The sequence below is a fragment of the Canis lupus genome, chromosome 5 (genome assembly GCF_048164855.1).
Source record: "Canis lupus baileyi chromosome 5, mCanLup2.hap1, whole genome shotgun sequence".
NCBI classification, from domain to species: domain Eukaryota; kingdom Metazoa; phylum Chordata; class Mammalia; order Carnivora; family Canidae; genus Canis; species Canis lupus.
The window spans coordinates 58605769-58622004 of NC_132842.1; the positions used below are offsets into that span (position 1 = coordinate 58605769).

At 47.2% G+C, this 16236-nt stretch overlaps 1 protein-coding gene across 13 annotated transcripts in view; it reads left to right on the forward strand.

Annotated features, from left to right (window-relative positions):
- Positions 1-15816, forward strand: part of LOC140633797 (uncharacterized) — an 87782-nt gene extending 71966 nt beyond the window's left edge. For 11 of the 13 annotated variants that reach the window (XR_012031388.1, XR_012031391.1, XR_012031389.1 and 8 more), the window contains 2 exons: positions 5258-5433; positions 6194-15816. The gene's annotated coding sequence lies outside the window, so the exon portion shown is untranslated. The remainder of the gene's footprint in view (positions 1-5257; positions 5434-6193) is intronic. The other 2 variants (XR_012031393.1, XR_012031395.1) reach the window with 2 other exon arrangements.
- Positions 15817-16236: the final 420 nt, after the last annotated feature.

Consider the following 16236-nt stretch of genomic DNA (forward strand, 5'->3'; position numbering starts at 1 on the left):
TCCACTCATTTCTTCTTCTTTCCCCTTCTTCCATTTCACTATTTTTTATATTCCCCAAATGAATGAGACCATATAATGTTTGTCCTTCTCCAATTGACTTATTTCACTCAGCATAATACCCTCGAGGTACATCCGACTCGAAGCAAATGGTGGGGTTTATCATTTCTAATGGCTGAGTAATAGTTCATTTCCCAGAGTAAGGAGTCTTTCATGTTCTGTCTCCCTTTTTGATATTTCCCACTCATTTTTTCTCCTTTCCCCTTTATTGCCTTTCACTATTTTTATATTCCCCAAATGAATGAGACCATATAATGTTTTTCCTTCTCCGATTGACTTATTTCACTCAGCATAATACCCTCCAGTTCCATCCACATCGAAGCAAATGCTGGGTATTTGTCATTTCCAATGGCTGAGTAATATTCCATTGTATACATATACCACATCTTCTTTATCCATTCATCTTTCGATGGACTCGAAGGCTCTTTCTACAGTTGGCTATTATGGATATTGCTGCTATAAGTATCAGGGTGGAGGTGTCCTGGCGTTTCATTGCATCTGTATCTTTGGGGTAAATCCCCAGTAGTGCAATTCCTGGGTTGTAGGGCAGATCTATATTTACCTCTTTGAGGAACCTCCACACAGTTTTCCAGAGTGGCTGCACCAGTTCACATACCCACCAAAAGTGCAGGAGGGTTCCCCTTTATCCACGTCCTCTCCAACATTTGTGGTTTCCTGCTTTGTTAATTTTCCGCATTCTCACTGGTGTGAGGTGGTATCTCATTGTGGTTTTGATTTGTATTTCCCTAATGGCAAGTGATGCAGAGCATTTCCTCATGTGCTTGTTGGCCATGTCTATGTCTTCCTCTGTGAGATTTCTGTTCATGTCTTTTGCCCATTTCATGATTGGATTGTTTGTTTCTTTCCTGTTGAGTTGAATAAGTTCTTTATAGATCTTGGATACTAGCCCTTTATCTCATACATCATTTGCAAATATTTTCTCCGATTCTGTAAGTTGTCTTTGAATTTTGTTGATGGTATCTTTTGCTTTGCAAAAGCTTCTTATCTTGGTGAAGTCCCAATAGTTAATTTTTGCTTTGGTTTCTCTTGCCTTCATGGATGAATCTTGGAAGAAGTTACTGTGGCCAAGTTCAAAAAGGGTGTTGTCTGTGTTCTTCTCTAGGATTTGGATGGAATGTTGTGTCACATTAAGATCTTTCATCCATTTTGAGTTTCTCTTTGTGTATGGTAAAGAGAATGGTCTAGTTTCATTTTTCTGCATATGGATGTCCAATTTTCCCAGCACCATTTATTGAAGAGACTGTCTTTTTTCCAGTGGATAGTCTTTCCTCCTTTGTCGAATGTTAGTTGACTATAACGTTGAGGATCCACTCCTGGATTCTCTATTCTGTTCCATTGATCTATGTGTCTGTTTCTGTGCCAGTACCACACTGTCTTGATGACCACAGCTTTGTAGTCCAACCTGAAATCTGGCATTGTGATGCCCCCAGCTCTGGTTGTCTTTTTGAATATTCCCCTGGCTATTAGGGGTCTTTTCTGATTCCACACAAATCTTAAAATAATTTGTTCCAACTCTATGAAGAAAGTCCATAGTATTTTGATAGGGATTGCATTAAATGTGTAAATTACCCTGGGTAGCATTTACATTTTCACAATATTAATTCTTCCAATCCATGAGCATTGAATATTTTTCCATTTCTTTGTGTCGTCCTCCATTTCTTTCAGAAGGGTTCTATAGTTTTGGGGGTATAGATCCTTTACCTCTTTGGTTAGGATTATTCCTATGTATCTTATGCTTTTGGGTGCGATTATAAATGGGATTGACTCCTTACTGTCTCTTTCTTCAGTCTCATTTTTAGTGTATAGAAATGCCCCTGACTTCTGCGCATTGTTTTTGTATCCTGCCAGGCTACCAAATTGCTGTATGACTTCCAGGAATCTTGGGGTGGAGTCTTTTGGGTTTTCTATATACAGTATCATGTCATCTGTGAAGAGGGAGAGTTTGACTTCTTCTTTGCAAATTTGAATGCAATTTGTTTCTTTTGTTGCCTGATTGCTGAGGCTAGGACTTCCAGTACTATGTTGAATAGCAGTGGTGAGAGTGGACATCCCTGTCATGTTTCTCTTCTTAGTGGATAGGTTCCCAGTGTTTCCCCGTTGAGAATGATATTTGCTGTGGGCTTTCGTAGACGGCTTTTAAAATGTTGAGGAATGTTCCCCCTATCCCTACACTCTGAAGAGTTTTGATCAGGAATGGAATGCTGTATTATGTCAAACGCTTTCTCTGCCTGCATTGGGAGGATCATATGGTTCTTGTTTTTTCTCTTGCTAATATGATCAATCACATTGATTGTTTTACGAGTGTTGAACCAGCCTTGTGTCCAGGGAATAAATCCTACTTGGTCATAGTGAATAATTTTCTTAATGTACTGTTGGATCCTATTGGCTAGTATCTTGTTGAGAATTTTTGCATCCATGTTCATCAGGGATATTGGTCTGTAATTCTCCTTTTTGGTGGGGTCTTTGTCTGGTTTTGGAATTAAGGTGATGCTGGCCTCATAGAACCAATTTGGAAGTACTCTATCTCTTTCTATATCTTTCCAAACAGCTTTAGTAGAATAGGTATGGTTTCTCCTTTAAATGTTTGATAGAATTCCCCTGGGAAGCCATCTGGCCCTGGACTTTTGTGTCTTGTGAGGTTTTTGATGACTGCTCCAATGTCCTCCCTGGTTATTGGCCTGTTCAGGTTTTCTATTTCTTCCTGTTCCAGATTTGGTAATTTGTGGCTTTCCAGGAATGCGTCCATTTCTTCTAGATTGCCTAATTTATTGGCGTATAGCTGCTCATAATATGATTTTAAAATCGTTTGTATTTCCTTGGTGTTGGTAGTGATCTCTCCTTTCTCATTCATGATTTTATTAATTTGAGTCTTCTCTCTCTTCTTTTTAATAAGGCTGGCTAATGGTTTATGTATCTTATTAATTCTTTCAAAGAACCAACTCCTGGTTTTGTTGATCTGTTCCACAGTTCTTCTGGTCTCGATTTCGTTGAGTTCTGCTAGAATCTTAATTAACTCTCTTCTTCTGCTGGGTGTAGGATCTATCTGCTGTTTTTTCTCTAGCTCCTTTATATGTAAGGTTAGCTTTTGTATTTGAGTTCTTTCCAGTTTTTGAATGGATGCTTGTATTGCGATGTATTTCCCCCTTAGGACTGCTTTTGCTGCATCCCAAAGAATTTGAATGGTTGTATCTTCATTCTCATTAGTTTCCATGAATCTCTTTAATTCTTCTCAAATTTCCTGGTTGACCCTTACATCTTTCAGCAGGATGGTACTTAACCTCCACGTGCTTGAAACCCTTCCAATGTTCTTCTTGTGATTTAGTTCTAAATCAAACATTATGGTACAATAATATGCAGGGGACGATCCCAATCTTTTGGTATTGGTGAAGACCTGATATGTGACCCAGTATGTGGTCTATTCTGGAAAAGGTTCCATGTGCACTTGAGAAGAATGTTTATTCAGTTTTGTTTGGATGTAAAGTTCTGTAAATATCTGTGAAATTCATTGGTATAGTGTATCATTTAAAGCTCTTGTTTCTTTGGAGATGTTGTGCTTAGAAATCTGTCAGTTGTAGAAAGCGCTACGTTCAAGTCACCAAGTATAAGTGTATGATTATCTAAGTATGTCTTAACTTTGGTTATTGGGATCCCTGGGTGGCGCAGCGGTTTCGCGCCTGCCTTTGGCCCAGGGCGTGATCCTGGAGACCCGGGATCGAATCCCACATCGGGCTCCCGGTGCATGGAGCCTGCTTCTCCTTCTGCCTATGTCTCTCTCTCTCTCTCTCTCTCTCTCTCTCTGACTATCATAAATAAATAAAAAATTAAAAAAAAACTTTGGTTATTAATTGATTGATATACTTGGCAGTTCCCACATTCAGGACATAAATATTGATGATTGTTAGGTCATCTTGTTGGATAGATCCTTTAAATATGATATAGTGTCCCTCTTTATCCCTCACTACAGTCTTGGGGATAAACTTTAGTTTATCTGATATAAGGATGGCTACCCCTGCTTTCTTCTGAGGACCATTTGAATGGTACATGGTCCTCCAAACTTTTATTTTCAGGCTGTAGATGTCCTTATGTCTAAAATGAGTCTCTTGTAAACAGCAAATAGATGGGTCCTGCTTTTTCATCCAGTCTGAAACTTCGCGCCTTTTGATGGGGTCATTAAGCCGATTCACATTCAGAGTTACTATTGAAGGATGTGAATTTAGTGTTATCATAATGCCTATTCAGTCATGGTTTTTGTGGATTGTTTTCTTGGACTTCCTCTTTCTATTACATAATCCCCCTTAATATTTCTTGCAGAGCTGGCTTGGTGGTCACATATTCTTTCAGTTTGTTGCCTATCTTGAAAGCTCTTTATCTCTCCTTCTTTTCTGAATGAGAGCCTTGCTGGATAAAGTATTCTTGGCTGTATGTTTTTCTCGTTTAGGACCCTGAATATATCCTGCCAGCGCTTTCTGGCCTGCCAGGTCTTTGTTGAGAGGTCTGCTGTTAATCTAATATTTCTCCCCATAAAAGTTAGATATTTCTTGTCTCTTGCTGCTTTAAGGATCTTCTCTCTATCTTTGGAATTTCCAAGCTTCACTATTAAATGTCGAGGTGTTGAATGTTCTTTATTGATTTTGGGGGGTATCTCTCTATTTCCTGGATATGAATGCCCGTTTCCCCTCCTTGTAACTCTGTGGGAGAGAGGACTGTTTCTGCTTCTTTCCTTTGAGGTGAGTTTTTCCTTCTAGTCATTTTGCTCCGTGCAGTGTGGCCCAAAACAAGTTGTATTGGGAAAAGGAGAAAAATGATAGAAGAGAAAATAGGAAAAAAAAGGGATCTCTGGGTGGCACAGTGGTTTGGCGCTTGCCTTTGGCCCAGGGCACGATCCTGGAGACCCGGGATCGAATCCCACGTCAGGCTCCTGGCGCATGGAGCCTGCTTCTCCCTCTGCCTGTGTCTCTGCCTCTCTCTCTCTCTCTGTGTGTGACTATCATAAATAAATAAGAAATTTAAAAAAAAAGGAAAAAGAAAATAGGAAAAAAAGAAAGAAAATGGGGAGGAAGCAAACAGAAAACAAAAAACAAAGGGGAGTATCCTCTGATTCTATATACTGTAAATTCCTTGACTTCCCCTGGATCTTTCCAGTGCTGCTTGGTCAATAACTTGTTTTTTCCCTGTCTAGCTGGTCTTCTGGGGGAGTGGCCTGCTTTGCTGATTCCCAGGTGTGTGCACCTGGGAGAGCTGCTCAGCCCTCTGCCTCGTGCATGGCTCAGCAGGAGTTGTTTATCCTGTGAGACCCCATGAGGAACAACAACAGTGGCGGTGGCCAGCTCTGGGGCCCTGGATTCAGCTCCCACAGTAAGTATGGAACTCTACGTCCGCAGGGTCCTGGATGCTATGGGGGTGGGGGCTGCCGATCTGCACAGCTCTGGGCCGCCCAGTGGCAGGAACATCCTGGCTATCCTTTGTCCCCCCGGCCTCTGCCTGTCCTGAGGGCAGCACCAGATCCTGGGCTGTGTCCCCCAGCGTCCTGGGGTCTGGGGCCTGCGCCGCTGGAATCGCACTCCCGGGGCCGCTCAGCCCCTTCTGGTTGGAGCGGCTGCCTGAGCTGCTGTCCAAGCTGCTCCTGGGCCCCACCTTACCTGAGCTGCAGCCCTTTAGGGAGCTTGGCTGGTGCGTGGTGCGCTCTCCCTCTATTAGTGCCCCTGGGAGCCTGAGGGCATCCCGGCCCTTCCTGGGATACTGGTCCAACTCCTTGGGAGTGCCTTTCTGTCCGGGAAGATTGGTGAAGCTCCTGCTTCTCTGGGTCAGGGCTTTCCTGTCCTGGGGGCACTCGCTGAGCGGCTCAGCCTGGCTCCTCGTGGGGCCCCTCCCCCTTGGATGCTTTTTTATTTCTTTCCTTTTTTTCTGTCTTCCTACCTTGATAGAAGCATGAACTCTTCTCACTGTGTCATTCCAGCTGTTCTCTCTTTATATCTCAGGCCGAATTCGTGGGTTTTCAGGATGATTAGAAAGTTATCTAGGTAATTTGGTGGGGACAGGTGACTTGGGGACCCTACTCTTCCCCCATCGTAGTGATTATTGATCAGAATACATATATTGCCATTTGATTACTCAGGTCATCAGCTTGGTGGCATTCACCTCATGGAACCTCCTGAATCCTCCTCTCTCATTCGTCATATTTCAAAGCTCCTGACAGAAAAGGTTCATGTACCCCATGATATAACCGAAGTACAAGATGTTAGAGGTCAAGCCCAGTTAGCAATTTCAGACAAGACAGTGTAAGTGTGTACACTTAGTGTAAACTGGTGAATGTCTGGGACCACAGACATCAGAACAACAAAGACCTAAAAGTCATCTTGTCCAGCAAGGAGAGTGTGGTGGTTTCTCTGGCCAAAGCATTATTCTGGCAAGGGACAACTGATGTCTGATCCATCAGGTCCCAGCCAGGGAAGAGTGGCTACTACGCATCCGACCAAGAAGCTGGGGCCTTCAGGGAATTTCTGCCTTCAAGAGAGCTGCCAAAGGAAATACAGGAAGGCAGGAAATCCTAGCTCAGAAGTCAGCACAGATGTTCATGGAACCTGGCCCAGGTGTGACCTTCAATGTACACAAATATCTTTCCCCCTCAAGAAAACCAAGAGGGAAAGGAATTCAGAGATCACTGACGAGGATCCCAGGAGGATTCCAGTGTTGGTCAGGGGTGAAGTTGGAACCCCTGGAGTGAGACTGAGGATGGAAAGTCCTGCCTGCCCTTATTTCATCCACTAATTATCTTCCACTGGCCTCATGCCTTCCATGTGCAGGATATAGTCTCTTTACATGTTTGTCCCCACTTTAGTGTTGATGCAATTCCAGAGGTGGAACTAGACAACTACACGTTCCTAATAATGGAACTGTCAAACCCTAAAACCCAAGCCAAAATCATCTACATCGCAGAAAGTGGCAAGAAAAAGTCCTCCTTCCTTTAAACTGTACAAAGGGAGCCACTGTCCTTGGGCAGGAGGTAGTTCTGGCAAGTGGTATCCTTCAAGACCCCCAATTCAGTGATTGTTGCTATTCCTGTGGAAATACCTCCAACCTCTAAATCTCAGCAGTTAAGAAGAGGTGTTTCTGCTGTTTGCCCGAGTTCCTTACACTGTCCTCTGAGAAAGGAGGGCTTGGGGATGCCCTTCAGTAGCTAGGGAGGAAGGCTGGATCTTCTACTTTTTCCCACATACAAGAGCTGATGACTCTGTAAGATTTCCTGTTTAAAATGAGCATAAGAGGGTAACCTGGGTGGCTCAGTGTTTGAGCATCTGCCTTTGTCTCAGATCATGATCCTGGAGCCCTGTGTTTGAGTCCCATGACAGGCTCCCCACAGGGAGCCTGCCTCTCTCTCTGTGTCTCTCGTGAATAAATAAAGAATATTTAGGGGGGGAAAAAGAAAATGAATATGAGACTCTTCAAGTCTTTTAGATTACTATAGGAAGTAAAAGAACGAAACTACTCCTGGACTCTAAAAAGGCTTTAATATTATAATATTGAAATCTACCATTTACTCTTTAAGATGATGAAATATTGGTCCTCCAAATAAGTGAAGAGACGGAAGGAAGTGTTGTTGAGCAGACGGGTCCCATGCCCGCTGTTGCCCCTGGACACCAGCTCAGGCCTGAGGTTGACTGTGGCCAGTTCTTTCTGTTTGTGAGCTAGGTTTGGGGCGCCAGCTAGCAGGACAAGATGTAGCTAAGGACAGAGTGACACATGTCAGTTGAGCAGGAGCTTCAATTCAGGAGTTTTTCCTGATATTTTCGAAGGAGCTGGAGCCTGGTGCCCCAGCAGCAAGGTTGGAGGCTGCCCCAGGAGCCATATTAGAAGGATCCCTGGAGTGGCCACCTGAGGAGTCTACCCCTACCCTCATTCAGCTCCTGATGGGCCTCACCTCTCCTCTTCACTGAGCCACTTCCCAGACTGGAACCAGGCCCTAAATGGATGCTTGGGCTCTACGTTGTAATGATCTGCAGCCACCTGGAGCAGCATGATCTCGGTCATGAATCTGCATTCCTGGGCCAAAAGAGAAGGACAGGATGCATGAAGAGCCTGGGTGGGGAAGCTACAAGTCTTTGGAGGGCTGAGCACTGGGACAGGGGAACAGTGCTGGGTCTTTGACACATGGCAACACCCCCGTCCTACAAATTCATCCCAACTTGTTCTCAGAGGTGAGTATAAACTGCCCCTGCTCTGGCAAGTTATCCTTGATGGCCATTCCTCTGTCCTCACTTACTGCATGGGACTTTTTCCTTATTATGAAACTATTCCCAAAAATGTGAGAATGAAGGGATGGAAGCAAGGAATGATCCTCCTGGGGACATCTCTGACAGCCACAGCCCTACCCTTTCCTACAGGAAGTCATAGAGAGCCTCACCTTATTCTTCTTCCGGTGGTTGAACTCATTGCCCTGGAAAGCAGACAACCAAAGTCTGTCAGTGAGAGGACTCCGGTGATTACTGGCTGCTAATACCCACCCCTTCTCATGTTGCACTAAGGCCAGGCACACAAGGGGCCATGACTTCCCGGATGACAGGACTGCAATCTAGGTCAGGCTCTGGGAGCCAGGGAAAGGAAGACATGGGGTGGCAGTTCTGGCATCCTATAGCACAGGAAGGGGAGGCCAAAGCCTCAAGTGGGCAGGAGATGCTAGGCTCTTTAAGTGCCCGCTCAAGTTGGAGATCCTGACTTCACTCTGCCCCCACAGGCAATCTCAAAGGGACAGGCTGAAGTCAACCCAGACTAACCTCGTGCTGCTTTGCATTCAGGCAGCAGATTTGATCTCAGGACCAGTGAACTAAGTGCAGCCTCCCTTTACTCATCACAGACATGGGCAAGTAACTCTAGCTCACAGGGGCAGCGGGGAGGCTGTCACAAGGGGAAAATTTGCCAAGGACTGAGAGCTCAGGGCTCAGTTCAGGGGTTCTGTGCTCCCACACATCAGGATTCTGGCCCCTCCTTCCCAGCCCTCAGGCTCATGCACCTCCAGGTACTCCTCCATTGCAGCATCCAGCATGAGCAGGTCAGTGAGGAAGGTGCCAAGGAAGGGGACGACACCCTGTGTCAGGGGGTTGGGGGTGGAGTGAGTTCCTGCTCTCTCGTGTCCACAGCGATCCTCCCCGGGAAACATTCAGCCTCCTGGCCCACCCCAGCTTACCACATGGTGCAGACAAGGACCCTTCCCTCACCCTCCAAGAACATCAGAGTCCTCCTAATTATTTCAAGGGCGTGCTTTAGAAAATCATTGTATATGTGGCCCTGGGCCCCTGTCCACCGACAAACACATTTGTATCTAGGTTTAGATACAGGTCACTTCAAAAGAAGGGATTTAGAAGCTGTGGCAACAGGAGGTGGAGCTGGAGTTGGAAGGCCCCACCTGTCTTGATTTGGGGGCTTCCAGCTTTCAGAGAAGACCCCCGTCTCCTCTGGATTCGAGGCCATGTATCTGGGCCATGCTCAGCTTCTTCTGCCACTCCCTCTTCCATGCTCTCTGAACATTTACCCCCAGGGTTCCAAGTTTAGATGGACGTTCCTGCAGGGCTAAGGACAAGTTCCTCAAGATCATAATCACCTCAGGCTGCTTCTCCCCACCATCTTTGACTCAGACCCTGGACATCTGACGCAAGGCAGAGGGTAGCATGCTACGTTATCCTTAAGCCTGCCATCTAGTGATTCTAGAACAATCTCAGCTCCATATTCACTCCCTGTGTGACTTTGAGCTTGCAGTCTGGCCTCCCTGAGCCTGGTTCCTCACTGGGAAAGGTTGAGAATTCCAGCTACCTCCCTTGGTCTCCTGAGGACCCAGTGTCCTATTCCTATCATCATTGTTATGGCCCTCATCCCATCCAAACCCCTAACTGAGCAGAGGCATGTCCTCTGGGCTCTCAAGTTTGGTAGAGGCCCCCATCTGGACCAGCTGGTGTCAGGGAGCTCGTGTGTCCAGCCTAGGGATTCTGGTAGAGCAGCAACTGCTTTTCTACCCCTTGTGGATTTTCACCCCTGGCTGTGTCCACATTCATGCAAAAGGCTTCACTCCCTGGAGGAATGCTCCTGGCCAGTCCCTAATTCATTCACGAAGGACACTGTTGCTCCCACACCTCTTCTTTCTATACCAACACCTTCCATGCTACCTTGATAAGCAGGTTCCTGCTCTGTGGATTGTCTTTGGTGCACAATTTTAAAAAATGTTCGAATGTTATTCCTGAATAGAGAGAAAGAAGGCAGGATGGATGTTGGAATACTATGGTAGGGTTGAGTGCAAGTCCCTATGATCTGAGACCTCAAAGGAGTCAAACTGCTGGATCACGGTTTTCTTTGGGTTCCTCTGAGCACTTAGGTCATTGGAGGACACAGGAGGGAGCTCTCTTGTGGGTCATCCACTGCATCCAGTCCCCTATTAATTGAACAGCTCTCCTTTGGTCAGTTTTTGTTTCAATTGGGAAGAGACTTTAGTTGCTGTAATGTTCATATCCTAAAACTTTTAATTCAGCTCAGCCCAGTCTCCCCAAATGGGGACATTTGGAGGCATGGTGGCCTATTCCCCAGGAAGGAGGAGAAAATAACCTGCCCCCCTGCCCGCCCACATCCTGTTTCATGGTTTGCTGCCTCCTAGGAAGTCCAGGGTGACTGAGGGGGTGAAAAGGACAGGCATATGGGACATCCCTCACCCTTCATGGTCCTTCTGGAGAGAGGACCCCTCACCTGGAAACTTTGGTCCATGTGATCTTCAGGCGGTGAATTGAGGCACTCGGCAGAGCAGAGATGATGGCATTCATGGAAGAGTAGTTCCGCAAGATTTGACAGGCCTGGGGACGGAAGAGAATGAGCTGTCAGGTGGATAGCAGGAGCCCAATTTCCTGGAGAGCTGCACTCCTCTTCAGTGTCAGTCTCCTCTCCTGGATGAGACAGATGTCTAGGGACCTACAGAAGGGCACGTGGAAGACCCAGCGAGGAGCACTGCTGGGGAGAGGGGGCATTTTCCTTCACTCCAAGGAAAGAGTCATGTAGGAACTGAGCATCCCAACATTGGGCCATGCAAGGAAAGGTCAGCATGCCCCTTGAAAGAAGAACTCAGACCAGAGACTTCAACATTGAGAACTGATCAAGGACAGAGCAGTTCCCGAGGCTCAGGAGAGCAAGTCAGCTGGGCCTCCTGTAGGCTTACCTTGGCCACCTTGATCCAGTGCTCCACCACCATGGCCTGTCCCGGGCCATCATGCATGCGTTGCCAAGGAAGGTGGTGATGACGCAGTTGGACACATCGTTGAACTGGGTGATGGTGGCATGGACTGTGCATGGCAGGTGCTCATTTCCAGGTTCATTTCGCTTGGACCAAATGGCACCCAGGCACTGTTGGGGCAGCAGCTTCTTGAACAGATCCTAGAGAATAGGGGGACACTCGCTCTCACAGCCATTTCACATGCAAGATTCATGTCCTATGTAGGGGTCCCATGTCAGAGCTGGGGCTCAGCAAGCGCAGAAAGTGGCCTGAACCCAGTTAGAGTCCCTGGATTGCACTCCATTCCTCTTCCCTGAGGGAGCCCAGTACAGGATGAATGAGGAGCAGATACTGCCGTGGGGGAGCAGAGGAAGGAGGGCATTTGTACCCTGATCATCCCCACTAACTTCAAGTTCAAGGGGGCTCCTCAGAGGGGCATCTTCCCCTCCCAGTGTTCATGCCTCTGGTCCTACTCCCCTTTCAGCAGCACATTCTCACAGAGAGAGGTACAACCACAGGTTTGTCTCCCTGCCCTGTACTTCACACATTAGATGACTAATAAATGTAGGTTGCTCAGCCTCCAAGGCAGATGTGTGGGTGAGCCGTGGGCTTGGCCGCACACAGTGAGTTGCCCTCCTCCACCCAAGGACCAGTGCCTGCCCATTTGCCTATCAGTTCTGGCTCATTTAATTGACACAGGAACTCTGCGTCAGTCCTTGCCAGGGTCTATCTCCAAAGTCTGCAGCTGGACGGTGAAAGCAAGGGTTTGAGGAACTGGACGGGTTGATGTGGTTCGTAAGTGATGGAGCTGAGATTTGGACCCTGACCTTACAAGCCCACATCAGGGAAGGGCAGGTCTGGGGTAGATGACAGCAGAAAGAAAGCCTGCCCCGGCCCCGGCCCCGTCCTGGGAGCCCAGCTGCTCACCCCATCTATGGATGTCAATTGCTCTGCCACCAGCTTGGGAGGGAAGTCCATGAGACCGGGCTTCTCCTCATGTAGCTGGTGCTCGGGTGTTACGCACCAGTGGCAGGTCGCCTCTGGGGCTGGAGGTGGCTCTGTCTGTATGTTTAGGGAAGGAGTTACAATTCACAGGAAAGCTGGTGGTCGAACTGACTGCAGCTCATGACCTGGTACACATGCAGAAGAAGACATGAGCTCTTGTTCCAGATCTGGAACAGCTGATCGAGGAGATGCTGGAAGGAGCCATGGAGCTGGCACTGGGACAGGATAAAGAGAAATGTTTGTCCACAAGACTGACTTGCCCCATGCCCTTCCAAAAACAGGGCAGATTCCATGGCCAATAGAGAAACCCCCAGTCCCTGAACCGCACTGCAGATAGTCTTCCCAGCTTGCAATCCCCCTTACCCTCTGACTCTGTGTCTGCCTCAGTGAGCTGCAGAATTTCCCGTGGCATCACGGTAATGGAGGTATGGCAATTCATGTCCCAGTCATGCAAATTTGCCTGCACCCAGGCCCCCTTTCCTTTGAAACAGGCACAGTGCAGGGACTGCCAGGTGTCCTGCAGTTTCTGGTCAGGCCAGGTACCCAAGATGGGAGAGAGGGTGCTGGGGAGAGTCATATGTGGAGCAGCATCAGAGCATGGCCTTTCATGCCACATGGTACTTCCATAGCACCATTCTGTCTGTGTGGGCCCCAGAGAATGTCCCCAGCATGACTTCCAACCCCCCTATTGCTGTCCTTGCAGTGGATGATCCGGTCATCCAGAAAACCTGTATGAGTCTCGTTTTTCTACTTAGCCTGTTTTCTCAATGGCCAAGGGCCTCGTCTACTCCATCCTTCATGCACACCAGTATCAGGGCTTAGGTTTGTGGCAGATTGGTGAGTGGTCTGCTCACCAAAGTTCTGTTCTTGGCCCCAGTTGTGGAGGTCAGAAGAGGTGGTATAGAGAGGTGCAGGAAGAGATGAGACAGTTGAAGAGATGGATGTTTGAGGCACCGAATCAGCCCAGACTGTGCTCTGCTTCCCAGAGGGCTTGGGACCCCATCTACAGCTCCCTTTGACTCATTTCCCTCTTCACAGGAAGCCCCAAAAATGAAACCCTCCCAGTGGAAATCAAGAGACCTATGAGATCCATGACTCTGAGAGTTACTCCCCAGCCACAAACCCTTAGTCTCCCAACATGCTCTGTGGAGAAATTAAGGTTCTCCTTCTGGATCCAAAGATCAATCAAAGTTTTACTTGATCTTTCCCAAAAATTTTTAAGGATATTTATTAGAGCGAGCGAGTGAGTGAGCAAATAAGCATGGTGACCAGGCTCCCCACTGAGCAGGGAGCCCAATGGAGGGCTCAAACACGGGACCCTGGGATAACAACCTGACCTTATGGCATAGGCCTACCTGAATGAGCCCCTAAGTGCCCTTACTTGATCTTATGGTCCATGATAATGGTCCAGATATGGGTGGATCCATTCATTCCTTGAGGCGGCCATGAAGATGTCACATCTAAAAAACTATGGACATGTGTGCCTACGACATACAGAGTGATTGTCTGACACTCTGATTAGTCTTGGGACCGAGACACTGTACCTTCTTTATTCCTTCAATTATCTCAGTGAATAGAAATGTGTCTGCAACACGAGGTGCTCAATATATATTATTGGAGAAGGAATCCCAACCAGCACTTTTTGTATACTGAGTGGAACTTGAGCTGCTCTGCCTTCCCCCAGTGACCTCTACTCTTATGAGGACAGAGTATCAGGACCTCTTACTTATGTGGACAGAGTATCAGGACCAGTTAGATGGAATCTCAGAAGTCCTTTGCATACAGGAAAACTGCCTGCTTTGCATGTGCTTCTGTAAAACCAGAAGTGCCACAGGCCCACGGGGGTTGATGTGGAGACCTTCTTAACTGTGGAGAGAAAACTGCTACACATGAAGATGCCCAGCAGCCCTTTCTACAGAGCCAGGCACCAGATAAGTCTATGCCATGTTTTCTCTCAGGATTTCCACAGTAGCCCGATGAGGTTCATCCTCTTACCACAGCACTTTTTAGAGGAGCAAAAGGAAGCTCAGAGAGGTGCAGTGACATTCCCAAAACATACTGGTAGTAGAGGCGAGACCCCCCTCCCCCATGCTGCATATGGGGTGGTCACTCACTTGGGGAATTGCTGGCCCAGGACCTGTTGGGCTGTGGTGAACACCTGGTAGATACAGGAAATGACTGGGTTGTTTGCGAGGCTTCTATCCTGGAAGGATGGTACCAAGGACTGTACAAAATTATCCATTCTCCCTTCTTTGAGCATCAGCATGGTCCTGGCCTCACCCAGGAATAGGGTTGATTCCTTTTCACACCAGAGACACAAGGAGGAGCACTGTAGTCAGCTTCCAAACCAAGAACCACTGCGAAGATCAGGGTCTGGCTCTCAGACCAGAGACTCCCATCCCCTCAGGAAGTTCTACAGGACAAGGGACTTGAGTGCTCACACAGAAAAAGGTGTGAGGCTTCAAAATATCATTGGTTTTAGGGAAGACATGGTAAACCATTAGTAACTTCAACACATTCTGTTAGCTGAGCAACAACAGCATTCCTCTCAACTAATAGTTTTATGAAGACCAGTATGCCATTGAGTCTTCAGTTACGGCCTCACACAGAACACAGAGGGCTAGACCCTCACATGCTGCTTAAGATCACATACATTGCAGCTGAGAAGAGACCAGAGCGTGAGCTGCATGGGGTTTCCCTTAAGCTGATGTGGCTTGGTCTGTTCCTGACATAGGGAGGAAGGGTCAGGGGAAAACTACCTTCTCCTGCAAGGCCCAAGGGCATCATTTGTTTCTAGTCTGTGTTCTGGTCTTGCCCTGATCATCTCTGTGTCTTGAGTTTGACCATGAATGTGGACCTGTTCTTACCGCAGACCTTCAATGGAAGTAGTTGGTGGCCTGATGCCCCTGTGCTTGTCAGAGGAGCTGGAGGAGTTCAACTCTTGGAGCAACTCATCCAAGATCTCCTGGGTGGGTCATTACAAAAAGAGCCAGCTACTGGTGCCAGGAGGCATCAGAGGCCTTCCCCCTAATCTGGGGTTCCAGGATATGGCAGATCTAGCAACCAAAACAGTCTGTGGGGACACACACGGTGTTCCTTGCAGCACTGCAGAAATGGCAAGAGAATGGCATCAGGTCGAGTGCCAAGGGTCTCGAAAGTCTGAATCCCTGTGGCAGACGGCCTCATTTATGGACTACTACAAAGATCTATAGGGATACAGCTCATGTCCTGTTGGGCCTACAATGATTTGATGTGTTCTGAGAGACGACATGTTATAGAGAAACATATAGAGAGAATCTATAGAAACTATATAAACATTCTATATGAAAACATATACAATGGCTTCATCACACCCTTTTGTGTTAAATCACCCTCTTTAGTGTGATATTTGGAAAGGCTCGGAGAAGGTCTGCAGGGACAGTGGAGCTGGCTTCTACACAGGATAGCTGGGAGGAGTACGTGAAATAATAAAAACAGAAGTAAAACGCAAAGATACTCATGGCTTTGTGAACCCCCCCCCACCAACTCCTAAAAAACATGAAATATATTCTGCACCATTCCAATACAGGTGAAGAGTGTCTTCCCACATCATACGTAGCTGGAGGATAGGCGTGGAGGTTCAGAGGTCTCTGCGGTTGGGCTGGTGGGACACTCATGTGGAAACACTATGGGAGGGCCCCAGTTTTCTCTCCATGTTTGTGTGGGTGCCATATTTCTGTGGTGAGCCCTCTTTCCTTTCTCACCTCAGAACAGCACTGATCCTTGTTTCTCTGGTGCACCTGATAATTGTCTAGGGAGTTGGAATAGTTGAAGCCACAGACCATCTCCTCCAAGATCTCCTGGATGCAGCTCTGCAAAGACAGTGCCCCGTATATACAGGGCCAAGAGACATTAGGGTCCTCCCTCGACAT